The sequence below is a fragment of the Falco biarmicus genome, chromosome 5 (assembly GCF_023638135.1).
Source record: "Falco biarmicus isolate bFalBia1 chromosome 5, bFalBia1.pri, whole genome shotgun sequence".
NCBI lineage: Eukaryota > Metazoa > Chordata > Aves > Falconiformes > Falconidae > Falco > Falco biarmicus.
The window spans coordinates 49,680,672-49,694,473 of record NC_079292.1 but is presented as its reverse complement, the minus strand read 5'-3'; positions in this window follow the sequence as shown (position 1 = coordinate 49,694,473).

The window sequence follows — 13,802 nt, the reverse complement described above, 5'->3', positions numbered from 1 at the left end:
CAAAAATAATAAAACTTTAAGTTGTAAAGCAACAGTAAAATGTCCATAATTTCTGTTGGTATTAGAAAATCCAGCTTGTTACCTAAAACAAAATTGTCCCTTTCCATCCCCATACATTTTAATTTTGCTGAGAAGAAAAGCAAAAATATCTGATTTAGAAAAATATTCGGATGTCTGATGGTTTTATATGGGAAACATACAAAATGTTGTTCTTTTTTTAAAAAGGAAACAGAACTCTTACGGTAGACAATGGATGCTAACTGTGAGAAATGAAACCAGCAGGAGTTAATCAAGACCTCTAAAGTCAGAAAACAGATAGTGTCATGCAGTTAAGTTTGCGGGGGGGATTTGTTTTTGTTTTTGTTTTTTTTCCCTGATCTTTTCCTCTTTTCTAAATTAGTTTAAAAACTACATGAAACATTACATTGGCAGACAAGTAAAGCTAACATAAAGTCCCTCTCTTAACTCATAATGTCAGAAAATTCAGAGATGAAGCTACAACATTACTCTTATCCATACTGCAGTACTTTTGGTGTGTCAATGTTCTTATTGCTGACATAATATCAAGGTAGGTAAAAAGCAGATAATTTTGTGTCTTCCCTTAATTTTTTTTTGTTTTGAAGTTGAGGGGTAAGGTTTTTTAATATCTTGCTACAACATTTCTATTTTCTCCTTCAATGTGTTCTGCACATTGGAATGTATTCTTATTTTATTTTTGGGTTTATGCTTGACAAAAATAAAATTATGTGAGTGAAAGCAATGAACATAATATATATCTCATACCTGTATTAATGAAGGTGTTTTTTTCTATTATTCTGTTGCAAGTTCCAAACAGAAACATGTATGTAGATTAAGTTAAACTCGTGCATGCCTTTGCAGGTTTAGGACATAAACTGCCTAAAGGAACTCATGAAAATATATTGCTCGTGTTGTATCAAGGAGTTTCTGTATCTCTTTCAGTACAGTCATTGTTTTCCATTTGCAATATTGAGAAACATTTGCCAGAACTCCAGTCTGTTCCTTTGAAAATTTAAACATGTGCACTTATTTTCCATTGTTATGAGAATAAGGAGTGTTTTTTTTTCTTAATGTATTTCAACTTTATTGCACTCCTGAAATATATCAAAGAAATAATCTGATCTTAAGCCTCATGGTGTGTGTCATTTTCAGCAGGGTTTGAAAGATCAGCAAGTATTTTTCAAATAGTAGTCACTGGGCAGGTCCGATTTATTTCATTGTTCAGCTTTTCCCAGTTTCTACCTGAGGCCTACTGCATGGAAAGGATGAATTACTTTGCTGAGTGTTCAGCTCTTTCAAGAAGTGGTAGGAGGGAGTGGGGAAGGCAGAAAATTAATCAACGAAGTCCTGATTCCACACACTCTTACTCAGCTACCACTTTGTATATGTTGACCTGTTATAGTAGGAAGATATTTATTAATTCTTCAAAGTAGGGAGAAATCAGAGGGGTAATGGATCTCAAGCATGAGCCTCTGAGTCATATCTTAGATATTCATTCATGGAATGGTGCAATCTAGCTATCTCCTATTTTTCAGGGCTGTATTTAGGGGTACTCTGTGAGTCTGCAAGAATTCAAAACTGACTAAGCACAAAAATACAAATACTTGATCACATGAAATGCATTCAATTTTATTCCAGTTCCTTCAATGTATATTTTGAACATGCAGTGAAAGAAGAGGTTATATAACAAATGTATATAAATTATGTTTCAAAAATAATTTTTTAAGTGTTTAATGCAAATATTGCATTTTTATACCATAATCTAGATAAACATCAGTGACATGGTCTGTTTCCGCTTTGGCTTTAGTCACACACCAGTCCAGTTATTTTTTGTTTTATTTTGTTTTTAAACGTGACTCATGATGTTTCTTTATGCTTCTTATACAATACTTCTTCCTTCCTGACAATGCCTATTTGTTCTCTATTTTTGGCTTGTTTTTCCATTGTTATCTCTAAATCATGTACTTTTAGCTGATGACTGGAGGATCTTTTTAATTAATACAACTATTGCAGAATAGTTACCATTTTTTGCTATGTATTAAATGTCAAAGAAATAATTTTTAGTATTCTATGCTTTCATTTTTTTCTTCTACAGTGTTCCTACACTAGGATACATTCTATGCATTAATTATGATTTGTCTGATTGTAAAGCCAAAAATAAGTTTAAAATATAGTCAGATTTCCCTGAAGAAGGAGAACTTTCACATTATCAAAAGCAAATTGAAGAAGGACTGAAAGGTAATATTTGTGTAAACTGTGGAAGACATATTAAAGGTTCGTGAGGATTCAGGTGAGGTAAAATAATGTTTATGTACATTGATAAGACAATATCCTAACTTTTTATTATGGTTAAAAAGGGAACAGCCTTCTAATAGACTATCAATGCAACAGCTTTTAGAAAAATAATTCACTAAATGCCAAACAGTACCGGTTTAGTAGGTAAATAAATAAAGCAGTATTCACCCAGAATGAGCACAGCAGAGTTAAGCTTCTAACAGTCTAAAGAACAGCTGGGGGAAAGGTATCCACATTTTATTCTTGTCTTCCCTGATATTTGCTTTCCTCCATAGTTAATATTAATCCTAACAATGGGTTTAGTGTTGGTTTGAGAAACAGATGATATAGTGAAAGAAAATATATATCAACAGTGTATAGGATCAGTTTGTTCTCTAAATTTTAAAATTCTTATTTCCCAATCCTTACTTTAAAAGACAAAATCTAATCTACAAAGAGGTATTTGTTATCCTTTGATACACTTTAAGTTTTGTATATTGTTCACTCATTAAATTTAATTTTACGAGATAATAACAGGGATATATTTTTATGAATATAGTTTGATGTAATTGCTACTCCCTATTTAATGATAGTATTAACTTGCAATTAAACAATTTGCTTTACCCGTGCAAAAGATTTCCATGACTTACCCTTTTCTTTTTGTCCACTGAATTGCTGCCAGTTCTTAGGTGAAACTATTTGCCTTTTCATCACACTTTTTTATCCTCTTATTTAATGCACACTTAAGTGTTCTCCTGGACTCTGGATGTTTGATGTCAGGCTTGCAACGTTCAAAACATTTGATTTGTTGGGTGATGTCCTTTGGAAATGGAAAACACCAAAGAAAAAATACTGTTGCCTCTGAAGACTTGAAAAGGATATAAACTGTCTTTCACACCTGGTATAAACCTGGTATAAAGGCTGTGCCTTTCTCAAAGGAGAAAAAATCAAGTTTCTATTTTTGATGGATGGTTGTCTTCCTTTAATTGTACCCAACTTACTTTTTAAGTTATGTGGTCTTTTACTACTAAGTTATATAGTCTGTCACTACTAAGTTATGTAGTCATTCAGGAGTTCTGCCTGTAGTACCATGTCTACTCATCAAATATATCATCAGGCACCACTCGTATAATGGTCTGAAGTGTTGTGGTGCAACTGAGTTTTTACATCAGCTTTACAGTCTATCTGACACAAAGTGCTAATATTTTAGATATGTTTTTCAGAGACACTCCCTGTTTGTTGTTGTTGGAGCTGCTTTATCCATGAAACACCTTTCTCTGACCTAACAGCTTGAAAACCCTTTGAGCGTATTCCCCTTAGAAGAGGGGACTCACACACAGTGTAATGACACAATACACCTTCAGGAAAAAAAACCCATAGTGTAGAAAACATGGCACTGAAGTGCTTTCAGGAAATTATTTACAAAAATTATCTGCCAGATCATTTATGCTATGGGGAAACTGGTGGTAGGGAAAAATGAGACCAGAATAAACAAAGCCCAAAGCCCAAAAGCTTAGAAATGTAAATCCAGTGTCTATTTATCTGAGACATATGAGAGGAGCAAGCCCCATTCTGCTTCAGCCTTACCTCTTCTGAAAACACTCTCTGCTACAGTGAGAAGGAAAACTCACCTGCATGTCTATTTGACCAGACCATTTGGTTTATTTACAAATTCATCACTCTTTTACTTGTACATATTCATATTTGTAGTTCTTCAGTAGCTGACAAGCAGTAACCAACACACATGCCTGATGGCACAGCTTACCTACTCCAACTTGAAATCTGGCTCATGGCTAAGCCAGGTTCTTAACTAAGTTTTTCTGCCTTTTGTTCAGTTTTTATATCAAATGCTGCATATTACATGCAGATTTTGACTGTAAGGCAGCACTTCAGCCAAATGGCTTCTATGAGTAAGGCAGAAACATTTTTTATTTTCTAGGGCAATTAATTAGACATCCACACTGTCACTCCCACACTTAAATTAATCTCCATATGTTCAGTTATCATAGGAAAAAAATAAATGAAGAAGAAGCTGAAGGGAAAACTCATAGCCACATCTCTGCAATGCTTTTTCAGACACCTGGATTTCTGTCAGCATGTTGGGAATTCATAACCTCACTATTACATGCTTACCTCATCAGTGCACTTCGTAATTTCTGCACAAACAATGGCCCTGTCACTTTTCATCATATATTTAAAATAAAGAAGAAAATAAAGAAGTCTCACTCATGAGACTTAGTACTTTTATTACATGCAGTTTAGAACAGTTACTAGATACCTGCAAAATACTACTTCCGATTTAAGTAGCACTTCTCAAGTTACTTGTTTTGTAATATATTGTCTTTGTTTCATTTAATTTCTTGTTTCATTTCCTTGCTAATTTGAAAAAAAAAAATCCATACTTTCTTGGTCATTTTTATGAACTGCCAAAGTTCTAATAGGTCTTGTTGGAGACTCTTTTAGATCACTTTTTAAATTAAATGTCTTGTGTGGTGTGTGGTCTCAGGTAAAAAAAGAAATACAGAAAGCACATCTGAACTAGTGAAGCACTTTAACACGGGAAATGTTAAGAAATTGCAGCTATTGAAATGTAGAAATATATCCTGTAACAGCTTATGTATCTCCGGCCTGATATAGTTGTTTTCTCTATGTAACATTCCTGTGTTTTAAGGCATTAAAAATGTTCCCAGCCAAAAGTTTCCATTCTTGCCCCAACATTTCAGCTGCACAAGACACAGTCTGATCAGTACATACAAAGGAGTAGACTTTACTCTTGTATTGGATCTGGCTGAGACGGAGTTAATTTTCTCCATAGCGGTCCTCATGGTGCTGTGCTTTGTATCCGTAGCTAGGAAAGTGTTTATAACACACCAGCGTTTTGGCTGCTGCTGAGCAGCGCTCGCACAGCATCAGGGCTGTCTCTCCAGCATTCCCCTCTCACCACTAGGCTGGGGGTGGGCAAGGTCTTGGGCGGGGACATAGCCAGGACAGCTGACCCAAACTGACCAAAGGGATACTCCATACTGTATTACATCTGATCAGCAATAAAACCTAAGAGAAAGGTGGAGGAAAGGGGGGCATTCGTTATTATAACATTTGTCTTCCAGAGTAACCACTATGTATACTGAAGACCTGCTTCCTGGGAAGTGGCTGGACATCACCTGCTGATGGGACGTAGAGAATAAATCTTTTGGGGTTTTTTGCTTCCATGCATGACCTTTGCTTTTGCTGTAATAAACTGCCTTTATCTTGACCCATGAGGTTTTTTTAATTTTATTTTCTCCTCTGCACATCCTGCTGAGGAGGGGAGTGATAGAGTGGCTTGGTGGGCACCTGGTCTCCAGCCAGGGTCAACCCACCACAGCCATACAGGCACGAATCTTTCATGCAGGGCTGCACAGCTAGCAAGAGCCAGATTTGTCCCCTCTTTCAGGCTGGTGCACATCAGTGTTTAGGATGCTTACCACATAGCTCTGTCTGTGATAAGGAGTTTTCTTCTGCCAGCTTTTGGAAAAGAGTATGACAAACAAATCCTAACCCTCTGCTGAGGCTGTTGAACCACATCAGTACCACCATTCTTTGCTCTACAGCATTTCAACGCATAGCAGGTACTTGAAACCCATAGTCTTAGGAAGCTGTCAACCTGCAGAATTTTATAGTGTTAGTAAACAAAACTAGATTAAGGAGAAAAGAGTTCAATCCTTTATGTAAAGATCTGTTTCATATGTTTTACATTAGTTCTGTGACCTTCTGTCTTTAAGGCTTCACTTTAATTTTTACATTTTCTTGAATCTCAGGATCTCATTGCTTACTTGACTCAACATTTTCTTCCAGTCACTGCCTACTTGCTCACTTTTTAAATTCCAGCTGGGTTATTCTCCATGTATAGCTTTAGGACAGACAAGACTGCTTAGTTATAGCCACACTTGTGCTTTTTATTTATATATTTATTTATTTAATTGAGGGGATTGTGTAAGGGTGTTGGAGCTTAATAAGTTGTATTCAGAAGCGAAAGGCCTCCCTCCTTTTGTCTTCTTTTCCTGCCTTTCTCCTTTCCTTCCCATCCTTCCTCCCTTCCTTCTCTCCTTCCCTGTCCATAGAATCACTAAGGAATTCAGTGAGATTTCTGATTTGATTGTAACCACATAACTAGACATTAAAAGAATTGTTCTTCTATGTAAGGGCAAATAAAACAGGAGTTTAGTGAGAAAATTTCCATGGAAACAACAGTTCAGTGACAATGAAAAATATTTGTCACCACAATGTGCTAAAAATAACTTCACAAATAACTTTATAAAATTGGACAATTTTTTATTGATAGCATGGCAGGCAAAACCATTATATTTTTTGTCTGCAGGATAATACAGCTCATTCCAAGTTCTGCATCTCTAATTCTTGAGTAGGATAACTTTGCATTTGCCAACCTGCTTTTCTTTAAGCTTATTTTGACATTAGGTATTCTTATTCATCTAAATACAGGGATTACAAAGCAGAGTGGGCTGCAGTGTGTGCTGCTCGGTTGCTTGCCACTTCCCAAATCTTTCTGCATTGCTGCTATTTCACAGCAATACTATGATCAGTCCTCTGAGAAAAGAGCAGGCAGCTTGGATCTGCACATTTTTTGCTATTGCAAGAAAGCTGTCTTCTTTTACCTTTCCTACAATTTTTAAAGAAAGAAAGGTTGATTGGCAGTTCCTCTACAAGGTACAATAGAGCAGTTAAATTGGGTAGCAGTCCTCCTTTGTAAGAACTGTCACGGTACCATATATGCTGCTGCTTCTATCACTGGGCTTATGAAATTCCCCTTGGGATCTCAGTTTTATGTTAGTATCTCCTACAGTCGTGTATGTCCTTGGGGTTTTTTTTCTGCATTTGATTGGTGTTCAAGTACAAATATAAAAGCACATATCTGTGATGATTTTTGTATTTAGCTATATCTAGTCAATTGATACTTGATGGTGTTATAAGGTGCACACAAGTTGGCTGCAGACTGCAACTCTGTTTTGTCTGTGATGGTTGTATGGTCACACTTTGTCTTCCAATGGTGTCTCACTTTTCTAGTGAACTAAAATTTCAGTGGAATTACCTGTATAGGTTGCTTTGTTTAGCTAACTGAAACGCAGTCACAGAGGAAGGAGTTAGTTTCCCTGTAGTGAGGTAGAACTGTACTGATCACTTGGTCAACAGATTTGTCCAGCAGGGTTTTGTGGTTGTCTAATGGGTCTTGTCTGACAGACAGACTGGAAGGTTTAGAACAGAAGGAGCTAGAGTAAATATGTATACTTTTTCATTTTTGACAGCCTACTTAAGGAGAAATTGTCTGCAAGAACAGTTTGAAGGAAGAGGAAATATTCCTGTCTTCTTGCTGACTGCTGGGCCCTTGGGGCTTTCAAGATGAATGGGCTTAGAAGTCCTGTGTTTAGAGCTGCTACTTATAAAGCAATTTGTGACTATTTTTGTTTTTTGTCCTTTGAGTAAATGAAACTATGTGCTTGAAAAGGTCATGGAGAAGCACACTTGTTCATAATTGTCATGTGTTTTTTCTGAGAAAAGGTATGTCTAGCTTATGGTGGTAGTTGGAACGGGTCTTACATAGATGTAGCTGGATTGTGGTTTTGGCTCTTAGGAGAAATGTTAGATAGTTGGTCTATGTTCTCAAATGGAAAAGTAGCACTCGGATTCTGTCCAGATGATGGCGGTGTCAAAATGGGAGCTGGTAACTGCATCTCCTCATTACATGAGAGTGTCCACAACTGGGTGCTTTATCAGGTGTTACAGTGGTGAACAATACAGGTTATGTTCTTGTGGTATCTACTCTGCAAAGGATCTGCTCCTCTATGTCTGTGAACCACTCCCAAGTATGTAAGCAACTTAAGTGCCGTAAGAAATTACTTACAAAAAGTTAGGGAAACTGTCACAATTCAAATATGTAAACATTTAAATATGGACAAAGTCTTTAGGGGGTTGGGGTCAATACACCAAGACTGCATAGCCTCCTCCCGTCATGTGATAGTAAAGCAAATCGAATGCTCTTTTGGATGTGAAATTCTGGGGAAAAAAAACCAAAACCAAAACAACCCAGTTTGAGGTGTAAGATGGGACATGCAAAGATAAAATAATGACAGCTTTGTCACATCGATAAAAAAGAGTTCCCATGAAAATGTATTTTTCTTCAGTGTTTTGTCCATCTGTAGTAGGACTTACTTACTTTCAGATCAATGCAACTGAAAGATAAATATGTGTCGTATTTACTGGTGGGAAAGAAAAAGCCTAAAATTTGGATACTGCAGAATAAAGTTGAGGCGGAACTCTCAAACGAAGGTTTGACTGAAAGAACAGATTGGAGGGGGAGGACGTACTCCTTATTTACAACTTCAAGGCGGAATGAACACAATAGCTGAGATCACTGAATAGGGCCAGTATAGAAGTGCAAAGAAAATAAAACCTGTCTTAAACTGAATTTCTGCATTAACTAAGGACATCGTGAAGCCTTGTTGGCCATTCTGCACAGGGATTTGTGGCTGACAAAATGGATAGGGCCAGGACCTATCCATCTTGGCTGTCAAAAATGCCGTTAGTCTACTAGCGTCCTTTTCTGGAAGAGCAAATTGCTTTTAAAACTAGTCTTAATAGGCAGGTTTTATTATGTAAAGGTGTTCTAATTAGGCATCTCTGCATTGATTGAGTGACTTTAATTTCTTTGTGCTTAGAAGTTTTGTGGCAATCTCATTAGTGATCATGCTTAAAAATACTTGCTGTGAGTAGACAGCCTTCTCTGCACAATGGGTTTAATAAATACCCTGAGCTTCAGCATTTGCAGTCAGAACTCCTTTTAAGTGGATTTTGGAATGTCAGACTGAACATACCCTCCTGCCTGTGATCCAGAGCAGTCACCCATGTGAAAGGTTTTCAGCCTCTGTTTGTGCTCTTGGCTCCACTGGCAGTGCAGGTCTTGCACAGTCGATTTAGGTTGACTGTCCATAAGCAGTTCTCTTTGCTGCCTGTTAAAGATACTGGGCACAGTTTATGCAGATTATGTAGACTGTAACTTGAAAACCTTCAATTTAAGAAACTGTTACGCTACCTTACCTTATATGACATATTAAACAGTATGTAGTGTGGCAGACTTGAATGGGCTTGTAGTAATGAGGATCTTATGCAATAATTATTTTAACTACCTCCCTTTCTTTGCATTACCAGAACCTACATCCAGAAAAGCATATATCTATTTGTGTCTTCACTGATAGTTCATTTGATCTTGATATTGACCTTCAGCCAAGACGTAGTAGCCATTTACATTGCATATACCTAAGCTTTACTCCAGCAGAGTCTAGCTTCATCCTGGAAGATCCAAACATCCTCCCCAGAGGCTAATCCTGTTCCTCTGGAGCTTGGAAAGTGAATGCATGCTGAAGTGCTATTTATAGGCTGCAAATGTAGGTAATTAATTCCAAAATATGGAACTTAAAACTTTACATTGTCTGACACCTGTGTTGAGATAGGTCTTTTTCTACCAGAAGAGTTTCCCAAGTGGACATACGTCTGACCTGAGGGTGCTCAGAGGCACTGACAAACTCACAGGGCCAAGTCACTGAAACACACAAATTAGGCATCGACTTTCAAAATGTGGATATTCAGCTAACCTACTGCATGTATTCAGAGAATGCCAGGTGAAGAAAACCTACCCTAAACCTCAACTTTGATGCTGGAAGAACCCCCTTTAACTGGTAACCTGGTGGTTAAATCTCTCACCTGTTAGATGGGACACACAGAATCGTAGAATGGTTTAGGTTGGAAGGGACTTTAAAGATCATCTAGCTCCAACCCCCCTGCCACAGGTAGGGACATGTTCCACCAGACCAGGTTGCTCAGAGCCCCATCCAGCCTGGCCTTGAGCACTTCCAGGGATGGAGCATCCACAGCTTCTCTGGGCAACCTATTCCAGTGCCTCACCACCCTCACAGTAAAGAATTTCTACCTTCTATCTAGTCTGAATCTACCCTCTTTTATTTTAAAACTATTACTCCCTGTCCTATTGCTACGGGCCCTACTAAGAAATCCGTCCCCATCTTTCTTATATGCCCCCTTCAAGTATTATAAGGCCACTTCCCAGAGCCTTCTGTTCTCCAGGCTGAATAATCCCAACTCTCTCAGCCTGTCTTCAGGGAGAAGTGCTCCATCCCTCTGACCATTTTTGTGGCCCTTCTCTGGACTCGCTCCAACAGATCTGTGTCCTTCCTATGCTGGGGGCTCCAGAGCTGGTTTCCTTCTGTAGGAGATTTCAACCTGCCGCTTCCTGGTGAAAGTCTGAAGACCAGCCAGTAGGATGTTCTGGGTGGGGCTCTTGCAGCCTCTTCTGATGAAAGATGAGAAAGAAAAATCATTGTGTGGAAACACAGTGTTCACCTCGCTGAAGCCACATCCAGGGTGCCAGCAGCTCTGGTGGGTACCTGAACATCTGTTGTGACCCTCCTCCCAGGCTGATAAGCAGGGTTCCTTCTGCTTGGGCTGACTCAGTTCTTCAGTGTGTCTATTCTTCTCACAAATGATGGAGGCTTTCCTTGTTCTATTTCCCAGAAGTGGAACTGGCTTTCTTCTGTTCTTGTAATGAGGACAGGAATTTTTTTTTTTTTTTTTTTTTTTTTACGTATTCCAGTATTTAACTACTATTTGGAATGGGTCGGTTGTTTTCTTGCTGTGTATATAAATAGGTTGTCAGTGTTCCATTCAAAACCAAAATAAAGCTGAGAGAAGATGCAGTCTAATCTAAAGGAGAGCACTGCAGGATCTGTTAACTCTTCAACTTGGCAGCAGATGTTGCTTGAGGGAGGGGGGTCAAACATTTCTAGAGATCTAACTCTCATCAGCACAGGAAAATGCTGCAGACCTGTCCCAGTGCTGGTAACAGTTGGTTTGCTCCTCAGGTGCTGGCAGCATTCAAAGCCTTGGGGTAAATAAAGCTGCCAGCGTTTTCAATATTGTTATCTATTTAGAGCAGGCCTAATCAACACTGCTTAAAATGTTAAAGACTGTCTGTGCTCTGTTTATGCTGTGGCTCCCAGCTTTACTGATAGTAGGGCAGACAAATCGGTCAAGATTTTAGGTGTTGCCATGGTTTAGAGGCTTATCATTAATTTTTTACTGAAGTCTGCTCCCAGAGTGTGGTGTCCACTTGCCTTCCACTGTGCTAGCCACCCTCTGCAAGCTGCATTTTCAGCCTGAAGGTGTAGTGTATGTTAGCTACTTCCTAAGAGCTGGGGTGATGGTGAGAAGTACAGGACATTCTGCAGGAATGCAAGAGGTGTTATGTGGTGGGTCCTGAAGAAAACCTGCTCATAATCTTGGTCAGGAGGCTGCTATTTGAGAAGTGCCATCAATTGTCATCAATGATGTAACACAGATCTTCTGTTATATCAGAACAAAACCTGATTATATATGAATATTTTTTTTTTTCAGTTAAAAGCTAGTAAATAAACTTTTCTTCCCAACATTGAGCTACATAATGAACCAGACTACTTTGATATAGTCCTTTGGACTTCAATTGGATCAGAACACACTTAAACAATTTTAAGCTGTAGATGACTCTATTAAATTTTTTTATTTGTGTTCAGTGGGTCAAATTCTTAGCTTCTGTGACATAAATCAGATTCTGATCTTGTAATGCTCACATATGGTGCTTTGCATTGTAAATCACATCTGTTTTTCAATATAGATTGTACTGCAAAGTAGAAAATATCTTTTTGAGAGTCAGAGACTGGAAAAAAAGGTTGATATAAACCACAGCTGGAAAACTTCACAGTGCCTTTATTGTGCCTTACATGACATAAAAATATAACTGAACATAAGGGTGATAAGGACAGAAAGCCTGATGAAGTCCCTTGGCTATTTTAGTGACACTTTGACTGTCTGCTTTGCTTTTCGCTTTGGTTTTGTCTTGCCTTTACTGAATATTCCAGATTTTTTAAATGTTAATGTATTTATCAATGTTATTTTAACCTTTCCTTTAAGTTATTGGTATGTATTTCAAAGTATATTTTGTCATAGAATGATCAGAGTGTAAACTTTAAAGGCTTGATTGGGCTTCATTCTTACTTGTTAAGTGAGATTCTTGGGGAGACTCAGTTCTTTCAACTGGCATTTCTCTTTCAAGTTTTGGGATAACATTCCTAAAAATGGAGATTTCGTCTACACAGAAATTATTTGTTGCTGACCTTTTGTATTGCTATTCTGCCAAGTTCAAAGTACTGTAGATTTGTGTTTTTTCTTTTTTTGCTTCAAGTTTAATTTGTTGCTAAGTTCCCACCACTGCATATGTTGTTATTGTTTCACTTATTCTATGTATTTTTATGTTCTGACTAGATTTAGTGGAATGATTGAAAACAGAAAAGTTCTAAATATGCTTTGTGGGTTACTAAAGCAGTATTTCATTTCTGGCAACATATTGTAGGTATTATCTCAGCTGTGTTGTAAAAATACTTAATATGGGTAGGAGGAAGGAAGAGGAGAATGAGACAAATCTTGCTTTCCCTTACATGGCTGTAGAAGACAGACAAGGATGTAGAAGGACCAAATAACACCTCTTTTAAAACCTGCATAAAGGTTTTAGTAAGCCCACAGCGTAGCTGCTGCCAATTTGCCCACCCTGAAATTGACTTGTTGGAAAACAATGGAGAAGTGGGAAACAAGGTCACTAGCTAGTCTGGATAAATAATATTGTAGCTGTCAAAAATGTGCACCAGTTGACTTCCCTTCCTCCTTTATTGACACAGCAGCAGGTATAAGGAAGTTGCTGTGAGTAGCAGAATGCTCCCAACAAGCACCCCAGAAGGCTGAAAAACTGGCTTGTTCTTCTGTGCTTTGCAACAGCAACAATTAAAAAAAGTGTTTTTTTTAAAAAAAGCCTAAATGTGGTTCCAAGCATGAAGATCTTCAAAGATCAGCCTCGGACAACAGAGAACATGAAAAAGTTTGAGGAAGAGCAAGGCATGAACAAAAACTGGCCAGGTTAGTAAAGGTGCAATGAGGCAGTAGGTTTTAAATAGGGCTTGAAAGCAAAGAAAGATGTTTGGCTGACAATGAGTGGGAGGCTTCCAAACATAGGAAGCAACATTAAAGACTGTAAAAGTTGAAAGAGGCAGAAGGATAAAAGAAATGAAGAAAGAAGCCAAAGCTGGGTGTAGGGACACAAAGGGTCACTTGAAGTTTTCCAATTCTATTAGACTTTTTATTTATTTTTTTCCTCCATCAGAATTGCCATCTCTTCAGTTATCTAACTTTTTAGTGGCTTTCACTTCTTTTCTATTGGAATTAATTATCTACTAAACATTTATTTCAACATATTTGTGTTTAAAGTCACTGAGCAGTACCAATTCTACTCCCTCTTTTCCCTATTCTGATAGTGTGAGAGAACTTAAAACCACTTTTTTCTATCTGTGAAACTAAAATGAACAAGATTGAGATCTGAGACTTGCTACTCAGCACCTGAATAGCAACTTCTTTTTAGCTGGAAA